The following is a 15,007-nucleotide window of genomic DNA, read 5'->3' on the forward strand; positions in this document are numbered from 1 at the left end:
GAATGCTTCTATTAATAACTAGCATATGGTCGCATTCCCTTTAAAGGGTCTCAGATGATAGCGACAATTAACCATTGGCACCAAACCTTGTACTAACTAATTCTCACTAACAGAGAAACTCTACAATCTCAACAAGAGAATCCATTCACTACTTGAATGTTAATAGTATATTTAAACATTCAGTGATTATGTAACCCCGCACGACTGAGGTAGCCTCCCATGAACAATCGGTAAAGCATGCTTCTAGAGAAAACACTAGCGTATGGTCGCACTCCCTCTACAATCAAATCAAGACAATCGTTCTCTATTGAATGAATAAAATTCAATCCATGTTACGCTTTAAACGCATAAAAATCTCATGTTATGAGATTAATGTTTTTAATGCATTAACAATTCTCAAAATATTATGTTTTGATAATTACAAAACTAGGTTAATTGATTCTAATAGTTTAAAGTGTGAAATCTGCAAATAATAAAATTTCTTTTCTAAGAAAATTATTGGAAGGAAGAACCAATAAACCAAATATTGAAGAAAAATTTGAATTGTTCGAAACTGCCAGGGTTTGGACTGTACGAAGTCAGGTTCGGACCATCCGATGATTTTCAAGGATTTATTATTTCTTCGGATGCATATTTTGGAGGCCACAAAGTTGAGTTCGGACGGTCCGAAGAGTTTCCAGGAATTAAAAAATGCTCGGAGGCATGTTCGGAGGGCACGAAGATACAGTTTGGATGATCCGAAGTACGGATCAGACGGTCCGAATTTCTTTACAGTGATTGAAAGATTTTGTCTGAAGAAATTTGCCGGAATGAATTTAATGCAGCCGAACGGAAGATTCAAAGACGGGTTCGGACCATCTGAACAGTTTCACAGCTGCAGTAATTTGAATTTGAATCAGCTACGTTTGGAGGCTCCGAAGCCAGTTCGGAGGATTCGAACTCACCTGAATCAGCAACTATAAATAGAGGCATTTCAAGGCCATTCCAAACCATCCAATTCACTCCACATCTCATTGCAAGAAATCTTCTCTCCTTCAAGTGTGGTATCGAGAGTTATTCAATATATTCATTCAAAAATCGAGAGTTGTTTGTAAAAATCATTTGTGAGTTGGTTGTGCTTTTGTTGTAAAAACTCGAGTGTGAAGCCGAGTTTGTTGGGATATTGTTGAGGCTATCCTTGGAGCCCTTAAGGCCAAGTTGTATCGAGTTGTAAAGCCATCGATGCGGTGTCGTGTTGTTGTACGGCTATCCTTGGAGCCATCAAGTCCAAGACGTTTGAAGTGCTAGTGGATCCTTGGTTAATCGACATTAACCAAGAAGGGGAGGCGATAACTTCCATAAACATATCCTATATCTTTTACTGCTTTATTTACTTTATACATTTATTTACCGCATTTATCTTTATTGCTTTAAGTCTTCCGCTTGAGTACTTGCATAATCACTTTAAATTGCCAAAGTTGTCAATAGATCATTACCCCCCCCCCCCCTATTAGGTTCTAACAAGTGGTATCAAAGCTACCCTTTTATAAAATATTTTCAAGGCTCTATGGCAAATCTAGCGAGTGATTATGATCAAGGGAAATCAACCAATCGTCCTCCTCTTTTCAATGCATAAACTACGGATATTGGAAAAATTGAATGTCCTTATATATCCAATCCGTAGATTATGATCTTTGGAAAGTGACGGTGAAAGGTCCATATACACCTATGAAAATAGTTGATGGGATTGAAGTTCCTAAGGAAATGGATGACTTTTCAAAAGAGGACATGAAATTAATTTCTCAAAATGCTAATGCTATGAATATTTTGCACTGTTCTTTAGATATGAACGAGTACAACCGGATCTCGATGTGCTCCTCGGCGAAAGAAATATGGGACAAATTGGAAATATGCCACGATGGAACCAATAAAGTCAAAGAAACAAATATTGATCTTCTACAACTCAATTATGAGACTTTTGAGAAGGATGCCGAAGAAGATATTGATACTATGTTCTGGAGGCTCACCTAAATCATCAATTAGTTAGCCCAAATTGAAGAAAATTATCCAACCAAGCAAGTATGTAGAAGAGCTCTACGCGCCCTACCCAAGAAGTGGGATGTAAAGAGAACGGCCATTATTGAGTCCAACAAAGGCGACACCGCTTCCTACGATCTTGATCAACTACATGGGACCCTAAAAACCCATGAGTTAGAATTGTCTACAAGGAAGGAAGTAAAGAAATAGGATGAGAAGATCAAGGCAAAGGGGATTTCCTTATCCAGCCAAATCGAATAAGAAGATGATGATGACATGGCACTCTTCGCAAGAAAATTCAAAAGATTTATGCGAGAAAACAAATTCAAGAAGGAAAAGAAGCCGAATAAAGAAGTAACGTGCTACAGCTGTCAACAACAAGACCACTATGCAAATGAGTGTCCTCTCAAGTAGAAGATTGACAAAGGGAAGAAGAAAGCCCTAATAGCAACATGGAGCGACAGTGATGATGATGATGAGGAAGTCAACATCTGTCTCATGGCTAGGGATGATGACATCGTCTCCGACGACGATGAATTAATACATGCATACAAGTTTGACATGACTAAATCTCTTAGAACGGAAAATAGAAACCTCAAAAATGAATTAGAATCTAAGGAGCATGAAAACCTAAGATTAAAGGATGATATAGCTCACTTAGAAAAATCATTTGATAAATTCAATGTTAGTAGCAATAAATTGAATAACTTACTAAGCATGCAGAAATGTAGCTATGATAAAGGTGGAATAGGGTATGGTATGAAATCTATAGACTTTACTACCCTTATTGCTAAAGCTAAAATTAGATCTTCCCGTACATGCTCTTACTGTTGTGAAATAGGACATGCTAGACATAAATGTAGATCTTTAAAATATCAATATGATAAAAAGAGATATATGAAATGGAGGCCTAAGAGTACTTAACAACTCATGAGTTGGCATTATGGAAACATGGTCTAAGGGAGTTTTTCATAGACTGGTTTAAGCTGTCTTGACTTGCGACTAGTCTCCCTGATGAACGCTGCTCTGTCTAAGGAAATAGATTTTTAAAGAGGCCTTAGCCCTACCTACTACTGGGAGCACTCTTGTAAAGTGTCGATGATGTTGCTATGAGAGACTGAACTCTTAGAAATCCATTTTATATTTCTCATTTCTAACATCTGTGGACCCAAAAGAACTAAAGGGTACCAAAAACAATTTTTGCAGGGAAATAGAAAAAATGTTCTCCATAGTATATGGTATCTAGACAGTGGATGTTCTAGACACATGACTGGGAACAAGGAGATACTCCAATCAGTCAAACCAAATGAGAAAGGAACTGTCACCTTTGGAGACAACAACAAATGAGTAATTGAAGGAATCAGCTCAATAGGTATATCTAAATTCTGCCTAATTGATGATGTACTCCTAGTGAAAGGACTTAAGCATAATCTACTAAGCATAAGTCAATTGGGCGATAGAGGTTATGAAGTCAAATTCACTCCTCAACACTGCACTGTATCACTCACAACTGACAAGTCCATAAATTCAAAGGATATAGAAGTGAAAATCTTACAAGGTTTCTTTAAATAATTTATCTTTGACAAATATAAAAAGCCTTATATCCTTGAATGTTGATGACAACATTTGGCATAAATGATTAGGTCATGTTGGTATGCCAAAACTCAATTTAAAATCAGATTTCGTTTGTGATGCGTGTCAGCTTGGCAAACACACAAAAAAATCTTATAAAGAAAAAATGTTATATCTATTTCTATGCCCCTTGAACTTCTCCACCTAGATCTATGTGGTTCCTCGAGGAACTCTAGCCTAAGAGAAAAGTTTTATGCATTTGTTATTGTGGATGATTTCTCACGTTTCACGTGGACATTGTTTTTAGACCACAAAAATGATGCATTTGATTATTTTAAAACTTTTTTCAAGCGTGTTGAAAATGAGAAAAAATTTTCAGTAAAACAGATCTGTAGTAACCGCGAAACTGAATTTCAAAATGAAAATTTTACAAATTTTTATGAAGAGAAAGACATCGGTCACAATTTTTCTTGTCCTAGGACTCGTAAAAAAAACGGGGTCGTTGAGAGGAAAAACAGGATATTTGTGGAGATTGCGAGGACCATGATATGTGAGCACTTTCTACCAAAATATTTTTGGGCTGAAGCAATGAACACTGCCTGTTACATCATCAATCGTGTATCAATAAGGCCAATTCTCAAAAAAACTCCATATGAATTATGGAGAGGGAGAAAGACTAACATTTCATATTTTCGGGCTTTCGGATCAAAATTCTATATCCATAATAATGGTAAAGACAATCTCGGTAAGTTTGATGCCAAGTCCGACAAGGGCATCTTTCTCGGGTATTCTACTTCAAGTAAGGCTTATAGAGTATTTAATAAACGTATTTTACTTGTTGAAGAATCTATGCATGTTGTATTTGATGAATCTATGTCAATATTTTCTTGTACTAATAATGATGACGTAGATTTACTCGAATAAGAGATGACCTTCGCAAGCTTGAATGATGATGTCACTACAAATGAGGACACGTCACTTCCAAAGGAATGGACGCATCACAAAGATCATTGATAAGTGCATTTTGTATGCATTAGTTTGTGATATTTTTTATGTTAATTCTATGTGCATTCGTATTATTTGGTGTGTTATTATGTGTTTTATTGCATTTGTGTGTATTTCACTCCTCGGGTTAATTTTGTAGAAAAATGAATTTTTGAATAGTGAATTACGGAGTAGCTTTGTTAGAAAAATCATATTTAATTTTAGAGAGACTCAAATCCGATCTCCACAGTTCAAAATGAAGTTCAAAATGTTTTGAAGCTGCTGTCCAAATTTCAGGTCAATCCGACGGCTAAAACTCAAGATATAAATTTTTCAAATTTGTCGCTTGGAGCAGGTTGAAAGTTGCGCGGATGGTGAGTGTTGTTGCGCAATAGCACTTGAGTTTGGCTCTAGGAAGAGTGCAAACGCGCTTGTGGTTAGCACTAAGAAGCAATATGGAGTAAAGAACAGAGCAGCATTTGAGTTTGGCGCTCAAGGAAGCGCTATCGCGCTACAAGGGAAGATTAGCCGCGCATGTGTGAGAGCTATCGTGCAAGCTTCAGCAAATAAATAGCGCGCGCGAGCGAGGGTAATAGCTCGCGCGAGCGCCACACAATTTTCCAGAGAATTGAGTAGGGGAATCGCGCGCAAGCGTGATGATCCCAGGCGCGCGCGCGTGTCGCGAAGATTGAAATTTCCGAGAATTATTGTTGCGGCAGGAATTTAATTTTTAAGGAATCCAAACACTATAAATAGGAGTTTTTATTATTTTATAAGGGTTCCAGAGTTCCAGTTCCGAATTTGAGCAGCAGATTTTGCAGACGTGGGCGGCTACATGCTTGGGAGAATTCTTATTCTTTTCTTTTATTTTCTTTTGTAAATTTATGAATAAAACTTTGTTTAAATTATGAATTTATTTATTGAGTAGTTTTCTCTTTCGATCAAGGCCACGTGATTGGGCTAGACAATATATGTATAAAACTCGTTTATTTATTTGAGATTTTTAGATTTGATTTAATTTTATTGTTTATTGAATTTATATTTGTCTTGTGAATTTCCTGGCCAGTTATTTGCTTGCATGTTAATTGATTCCAATTCGACAGAGGAGGTTTCGATTTTGATCGCTTCAATAATCAACATAGTGTAAAACTAACTAGAAATAGAATTCGGTTTCATTATGCGGTTTAGGTGTTTACTGAATTTTCACAGTTATTCATGCATTCAAATTTGATTAGAATTACGAAAGATTAGTTAATCAATATTTGAATAAGTTTGATTGTTCTAGAAATAGTCCTTCGAACAAATTAGGAAAATTCCCGTGAATTAAGATTAAGTCTGATGTCTTAGATCGACTGCTTGTTACATGAATTTTCTGGTACCTACGTGAGTCTTTGATCGAGCTTTTCCCATATTTGAATTAATCCAAATTTTCCTGCTGCGTTTTAATTAATTTGATTTTAATTGCAATTTTAATTATTAGTTTAAAATCTGAAATCCCTCTTTTTGATTAATTTAGATTAAGTAGAAATAAATATATTTTGGTATTCATATATATACAGTCCATGTGGGTTCGACATCTGGACCTTTGTCCACTATATTATAATTTGACCTGGTGCGCTTGCCAGTTGATTTTTAATCATACCAATTTTACCGGTCAAGTTTTTGGCGCCTTTGCCGGGGATTTAACCCGGGTCACCCGCGTGACAGGCGGGAACCCAGGCGTTCTACAATGGAACCGATTAGTCAGTTCGATCTATGCTGGATGCTGCGGCTAATGGAAGCTTGTTCAAGAAGACGCTAGCTGAAGCCTGGGAGATCATTGGGTGGTCGGATGTAAAGAAGGAGAAGAAGGCTGGAGTTCTAGAGGTCGATGCTTTGATGGCCCTGAATGCAAAGATGGACGCTCTGACACACTAGGTGGCACTCATGAAAACAGCGCCGGTAAATCAAGTACAAGGGAACATTCCGGAGGAGCAGCAGATATTTGAAGTTGATGCTGTAAATTTTATGGGAAATCAAGGAAGGCAGCCGTATAACTCCTACAACAACTATAATCAAAATTGGCAGCCTAAGCAAGAGGAGAAAAAGCCGAGTTTTGAGGAAATCATGATGAAATATGTGGCTGGTACTGAGGCTCGCTTACAGAATCAGGAAAGTATGCTGCAGAAATTAGAAGTTCAGATGAGTCAGATCGCAACCCAATTATCAACCCGGCCTGCTGGAGCATTGCCTAGCAACATTGAACCAAATCCAAGAGGCGTGAATGCTATTATAGTCGTGACTCGAGCACAGTCTGAAGCACCTGAGCAGAAGACGGACAAAGAAAAGATGATAGAGGGGCCGAAAATTTCAGAAGTCAAGGAGGATGTGCGTGCTAAAAATTCCTCCACGGCAGGTAAGAAAGGTAAGACTTCAAAATTTGAAGTTAATGAGAATGTTGATATATCTACTTTACCTTTCCCCCATAGAGCTAAGAAACTGTTGTTTGAATCTTAATTTCAAAAGTTTCTTGAAATTTTCAAGAAACTGCATATTAACATTTCTTTTGCAGATGCATTAGCTCAGATGCCGAGATATGCAAAGTTTCTGAAAGACTTGCTGAAAAATAAGAAGAAATTGAATGATATAATGCAAGTCACAATGAATGAGGAGTGCTCGGCAGTGCTGAAAAAGAAGTGTCAAACAAAATCTCAAGATCCAGGGAGTTTTTCTATACCCTGTAAAATTTGAAGTCTATCTTTTGAAAATGTGTTGTGTGATCTTGGGTCGAGCATAAATTTAATGCCTTATTCTATTGCTCGCAAACTAGGTGTAGAAAATATTGAACCTGCTGCTATCTCCCTTAAATTTGCTGATAGATCTATTAAATACCCGATAGGGATCTTAGAGAATGTCCTAGTCAAGATAGAACAATTTATTTATCCTCTAGACTTTGTTATTCTTGACATGGATGAGGATTGTGAGGTGCCTATGATTTTAGGACGCCCTTTTCTTGCTGCTAGTAGGGCGTTAATTGATGTTGAGAGAGGAGAGTTGGTGTTAAGACTGAATGATGAGCAAGTTGTGTTTAATATGCTTAAGTCGGCTACTGAGAGCCCAACTTTAGAATCTTGCTCTAATGTTAATTTTATTGGTGTAACTCATGATTTTGATGATGAATGTATGAAGGTGCAGATCCCCGAAGGAACTAGTCCTTTGCACAAATTCTTTAATGGCGTGGCATGCCAGTGCAGGACTAATCTGAGTTTTTCCAAGACGGTGGATAAACCACCTTGAATTTCGCCACTCAAGAGAGGAGTATAGTCGGGCTATAGACTATAAATTTAGCGCTGACTAGGAGGCAACCCAGTATTTTTATTTTGTTTTTATTTTGTTTTTGTTTTGTTTTTATTTGATTTTTGTTTTTTTCTCATGCCAGTTTGCCGTGTCCGCCGATAAATCTAGACTGCTGATACCGTCCCAAAGGATACTGTCAAGAAGGAAGAGGATGCATCGAAAACCAGGGGAGTTTTATTTGTGTTTTCATTGTGTTTTTGTTTGTCTTGCATTCTATTTTTTGTTCTGGAGCATTGAGGGCAATGCTTTGGATAAGTATGAGGGGTAGACTAGTATTGCATTATCTATGTGTTTGTGTTGCATGTGTCATGTTTTGTGTTTGTTTTCATATTGTTTGTTTTTGTTCGTTTGTGTTGTCTTGCATGAGTTGGATGAGTCATAATAGCCAATGATGATGAAGTTTATTTGAAAAAAAAATTAAATTTTTGAAAAATTTTGCTCTTGACTGGACATGAGAAACTGTAGGTTGAAACCATGAATATTTTTAAGCACTTGTGTTAGACCAGTGAATTGTAGCGAAAGATTTGATGAAGTTTCTGTCTGTTTGACCATTGCACGGCAATAGGTGGTTTGTGGATCTTGATCATGTTCTATGAATTTTGATGAGGCTCTAGTTTACAGTTATGATCTTGGGCGCACCTAGAGAAAAACTTTTTTATACAATTCCATCCGGGCCTTGAAATGATTAAAATCCTGTAAAAGATTAAATTTAAGGCTAAGTATGCGGATTAAATGGGATTGATGCTCCATCCGGGCTATAGACGAGGGGATTAGAAAGAAAAAATAGAATGATTTTTTGTATCCTAGCCAGTTATAGCTAAGTCAGCGGGTAATTATTGGGGCTAAAGCAATACCAGGTGAAAAATCCGGAGGTGCGTAATTATTCTCAAGGGAGGTGGGTTTGTCTAGAGGTCGTTGGAAGGAATGGACACTTGAAAAGTGAAACTTGCACTGACTTGTCAAAGGTTGCTAAGCAGTTTTGAAATGAATTCGGTCTAAGTTGTATGAAACTGGAATGACATTTTCACACACGCACGTTCACGTTAAACCGAAAGTGTATTATGAAAAGTTGAGAGCATGTGTGTGCTTTTGTTTTTGTGATTGAACTTCTCGGAGGCTGTGCACATTTATGAATCGTCCTTACTCATGTTTTTATTGCATTCTGTTTTTGCATATCTTGCTCGAGGGCGAGCAAGGTTTAAGTATGGGGGTGTTGATAAGTGCATTTTGTATGCATTAGTTCGTAATATTTTTTATGTTAATTCTGTGTGCATTCGTATTATTTGGTGTGTTATTATGTGTTTTATTGCATTTGTGTGTATTTAAATCCTCGAGTTAATTTTGTAGGAAAATGAATTTTTGAAGAGTGAATTACAGATCAGCTTTGTTAGAAAAACCATATTTAATTTTAGAGAGATCCAAATCCATTCTCCACCGTTCAGAATGAAGTTCAAGATGTTTTGAAGCTGCTGTCCAAATTTCAGGTCACTCCGACGGCTAGAACTCAAGATATGAATTTTTCAAATTTGTCGCTCGGAGCAGGTTGAAAGTTGCGCTGATGGTGAGTGTTGTTGCGCGATAGCACTTGATTTTGGCGCTAAGAAGAGTGCAAACGCGCTTGTGGTTAGCGCTAAGAAGCAATATGGAGTAAAGAACAGAGCAGCATTTGAGTTTGGCGCTCTAGGAAGCGCTATCGCGCTACAAAGGAAGATTAGCCGCGCATGTTTGAGCGCTATCGTGCAAGCTTCAGCAAATAAATAGCGCGCACGAGCGAGGGTACTAGCTCGCGCGAGTGCCACACAGTTTTCCAGATAATTGAGTAGGGGAATCACGCGCGAGCGTGATGGTCCCAGGCACGCGCGTGTGTCGAAAAGATTGAAATTTCCGAGAATTATTGTTGCGGCAGGAATTTAATTTTTAAGGAATCCAAACACTATAAATAGGAGTTTTTAATATTTTATAAGGGTTCCAGAGTTCCAGTTCCGAATTTGAGCAGCAGATTTTGCAGACGTGGGCGGATACACGCTTGGGAGAATTCTTATTCTTTTCTTTTATTTTCTTTTGTCAATTTATGATTAAAACTTTGTTTAAATTATAAATTTATTTATTGAGTAGTTTTCTCTTTCGATCAAGGCCACGTGATTGGGCCAGATAATTTATATATAAAACTCGTTTGTTTATTTGAGATTTTCAGATTTGATTTAATTTTATTGTTTATTGCATTCATATTTGTCTTGTGAATTTCCTGGCCAGTTATTTGCTTGCATGTTAATTGATTCCAATACAGAGGAGGTTTTGATTTTGATTGCTTCAATAATCAACATAGTTTAAAACTGACTAGAAATAGAATTCGGTTTCATTATGCGGTTTAGATGTTTACTGAATTTTCACAGTTATTCATGCATTCAAATTTGATTAGAATTACGAAAGATTAGTTCATCAATATTTGAATTGGTTTGATTGTTTTAGAAATAGTCCTTCGAACAAATTAGGAAAATTCCCATGAATTAAGATTAAGTTTGATGTCTTAGATCGACTGCTTGTTACATGAAATGTCTGGTACCTACGTGAGTCCTTGATCGAGCTTTTACCATTTTTGAATTAATCCAAATTTTCCAGCTGTGTTTTAATTAATTTGATTTTAATTGCAATTTTAATTATTAGTTTAAAATCTGAAATCCTTTTTTTTTATTAGTCTAGATTAAGTATAAATAAATATATTTTGGTATTCATATATATACAGTCCATGTGGGTTCGACATCTGGACCTTTGTCCACTATATTATAATTTGACCTGGTGCGCTTTCCAGTTGATTTTTAATCATACCGATTTTACCGGTCAATCATCCTATGGATATTATCATCGGTAGTCCATCAAAGAGAGTATCTACCCGCTCATCTCTTAATAATATTTGAAATCATCTTGTTTTTATTTCTTATGTTGAACCTAAGTGTATTGATGATGCATTATTAGATGATTCTTGGATTATATTCAGGCAAGATTATTTGAATGAGTTTAAACGTAATGATGTTTGGTTTTTTGTTACTAGACCGCATGATAGATCTATCATTGGTACTAAATGGGCCTTTAGGAATAAACTTGATGAGCATGAAACTATCACTAGAAATAAAGCTAGACTTGTAGGAAAAAGATATACTCAAGAAGAAGGCATTGATTATGATGAAACTTATGCGCCTGTTGCTATACTAGAATCTATTCGCATGCTACTTGCTTTTGCTTGCTCCAAAAATTTTAAGTTATTTCAAATGGATGTTAAAAGTTCTTTTTTGAATGGTGATTTAAAAGAAGAGGTTTATATTGAACAACTTGATGGCTTTATTGATCTTTTATTGCCTGATAATGTTTATAGACTAAATAAATCTTTGTATATTTTGAAACAAGCTCCTAGAGCTTGGAATGAAAAATTGTCTACTTTCCTTCTCTCAAATGGTTTTTCGAGAGGAAAGATTGACATTAGTTTATTTAGCAAAATGTTAAAGATGATCTCTTGATTATGCAAATCTATGTCGATGATATAATTTTTTGTTCTACTAATGAAACTCTTTGCCAAGAATTCTCCAAGATTATGCAGGATCACTTTGACATGAGCATGATGGGGGAACTTAACTATTTCCTCGGATTGCAATTCAAACAGTGCAAGGATGGTTTCTTTATAAACCAAGGCAAATATATTAAGGAGATTCTCAAGAATTTTGGGATGGAGAACTCAAAACCATCATCCACACCAATGAGCACATCAATCATACTCGACAAAGATGAAAATAGTAAAACAGTAGATCAATCTTCTTTTCGTAGTATGATTGGCTCCTTACTTTATGCAAATGCCAGTAGACCTGACATTATATTTAGTGTTTGCTTGTGTGCACGATTTCAATTATGTCCAAAGGAATCACATTTTTTCTCCTTAAAACGCATTTTAAAATATCTTTCAAACACTCCAAATCTCAGCTTATGTTATTCCAAAAATTCCTTCTTTGATTTAAAAGCTTACTGTGATGCCGACTTTGATGGATATAAGGTGGATAGAAAGAGCACTGGTGGAACCTATTTCTTTTTAGGAAACTGTTTGGTTTCTTGGTTTTCAAAGAATCAAAATTGCGTTGCGTTGTCAACGACCGAAGCCGAATATATGGTTGCCGGTAGTTGCTGTGCGCAAATTCTTTGGATGAAGCATCAATTGCTCGACTATGACGTCTTTTTTTCAAAAATCCCTATTTTTGTGATAATACTAGAGTCATATGTCTAACAAAAAATCCGATTCAACACTCTCACACCAAACATATTGACATTCGTGATCATTTTATTCGTGACCACATCGAACGAAATGAAGTTGAACTTCAATATGTTGACACGAAAAATCAAATTGCTGATATTTTTACAAAACCACTAAATGAAAATACTTTTATTCGTTTGTGTGGTGAACTTGACATGATTGAGTTGTAATCTCTTGTGAACATAAAATAAATTTAATGTCATATTAAGGGGGAGATTAATATTAAATCTGAGCTATTTAAATTTTGGATAATACAAAATAATTGTATTTATTCAAATTTATAAAGCTCACATCTTATGTGAATTAATTGGTTGAGGACTTAATTGAAAAATTAATAAATCATAATGCCATCTTCATAATTCTGACCTCGGACAATTCGGACCATCCGAACTGCCTCGCGCCCCTTTCAGTTCAAACTTTTAAAATCCCCCTCCAAAATCCTCCGATAGGATCATCCGAACAAGCTTCGGACCATCCGATCCTAGCGCGGTAATTGTTCAAATTTCAAAATTTTGACCGCCTTACCTTTGGACCGTCCAAACCTTTTCGGACGATCCGAGCCCTTTATTAATCCGATCCACGATTGGACCTTCCAAAATCTCGTTTCACACCAAAAACTTTCTCCTCTCTTGCTTTTCACTCGAAAATTTAGCCTAAAATGCATGCCAAACGTTGTCGCGATCAAGCGAGCTCTAGCCGCCCTATTCTCGACCATGATCACAACATTCCCGCTGTTTCTTGTCTTATCCTCGACGACTATCCCAACCGTCCTATTCTACCCGGTCTTATTTTTTATGTCGAATATCTAGCCACTTCTCATCTCCTATTGCTGATGCTTATCGCTGCTCAGCATTGGGAATTCTTTTTCCAGCCTTCTATTCTCGAATTTATTTTTCCCGCTCTTATTTACAAGTTCTACGCCAACCTTGAACTCGAACTGGGTATTGATCCTCACATTATCACAGTCATTCAGCTTCGGTATATTTGATTTTCTTGTGCCTATCTCGCTGAGTGGTTCCAGCTTCCTAGGGAGGGACCCAGACACTACTTTTCTTAGGGATGGCCTCAAAACGATCCTACCTTTGATTGTGACGAGTTCTTATCCACTATTCTCGGTTGTCCGGCCACTTTCGCAGATGATCATCTTGTTCTTAAACAACTCCTCCCCAATTATCAAATAGTTCAAAAACTTATTACTACTTCCATAGTTCCTCGTAGTGGAGACACCTCCACTAGAAAATATCTCGATTTGTACGTTCTATTCCATATTGTCTCCTCTCGTCCTTTTAACCTTCCTCGCTTCACTATGCAGGGTATGCATAATGCAGCTAAATCTTTGAGGCAAGTAACTCTTCCTTTTGCTTGCTTCCTTAACCATATTTTAGCTCATTTTGATATTTATTTTGATGACTTGGTTCCTTTACCCATTTCTGACACCCACATTTTCAACACTCTACTATCACCAAGATGGAGTTATCTTGGAATCCTGTCTTTTTTCGTTGGGTTGCCGACCCAACTCGTATTTTTACTAAATTTCGTTCGGAAAAGAATTTTTCATTCCTTGTTCTGATCTTCATCCATCCATTCAGGAGAGGGGATTTCTCAATGGTCCGCCTACTGAAGAAGTTCCTTCTTCTTCTCCTGGTTTTCAGTCTTTTGCGGCTGACATTGGCGAACTTCCTTTCGAGACTCCCGAGGTTCCTCCTACCCCAATCAACCAATTTCCATCTGATCGTCTTTTTGAGACTCTTCATCATCTAGAGACGAATGTTGGTCGCATTGAGGGGAGCTTAGCCAGTCATTTTGCCACCTCCACAGCCTCTATACATGACCTATCTACGCGATTTGCCTCCTTGAAGACTAGATTTGATGAATTCATTTCTCTATATCCTCCACCGCGTCACGATGATGACTCTTAAATTTTATTTTCTTTTGCATTTTAAGTTGTAATCTTTATTTTATGCTTTCCTATGTAAAATTCAAATTAATGAAATTATTGTGTATTTTATTTTCTCTCTTTTATTACTTCTTGATTATTGCAAAAAGGGGGAGAATTAAGTTGCTTAAATAATTAATTAATAAATTGAGGGAGAGTTAAATAAACATTTGAATGCTTAAATAATGTTGATTAAATGTTTATTTCTCTTAATGTTTTTTTTAATTGCTTATATTTTATTTCTCCTATTTAACCAAGTTTTGTGATCCTCAAAAAGGGGGAGATTGTTATGCCTTAAACGCATACAAATCTTGTGTTATGAGATTAATGTTTTTAATGCATTAACAAGTTTCAAAATATTATGTTTTGATGATTACAAAACTCGGTTAATTGATACTAATAGTTTAAAGTGAGAAATCTGCAGATAATAAAATTTCTTGTCTAAGAAAATTATTGGAAGCAAGAATTGATAAGCCAAATATTGAAGAAAAATTTGAAGTGTTCGAAACATCTAGGGTTCGGACGGTCCGAAGTCAGGTTCGAACCATCCAATGATTTTCAAGGATTTATTATTTATTCAGATGCACATTTCGGAGGCCACGAAGTTGAGTTTGAACGATCCGAAGTTAGTTCGGATGGTCCGAAGAGTTTTCAGGAATTAAAAAAAATGCTCGGAGGCACGTTCGGAGGGCACGAAGATATAGTTTGGACGATCCAAAGTATGGATCAGACGGTCCGAATTGTTTTACGGCGATTGAAAGATTTTGTCGGAAGAAATTAGTCGGAATGAATTTAATGCAGACGATCGGACAATCCAAAGACGGCTTCGGACCATCCGAACTGTTTCAATGCCGCAGTTATTTGAATTT

This window comes from Henckelia pumila, chromosome 4 (assembly GCF_033568475.1).
Source record: "Henckelia pumila isolate YLH828 chromosome 4, ASM3356847v2, whole genome shotgun sequence".
In the NCBI taxonomy this organism is placed as follows: domain Eukaryota; kingdom Viridiplantae; phylum Streptophyta; class Magnoliopsida; order Lamiales; family Gesneriaceae; genus Henckelia; species Henckelia pumila.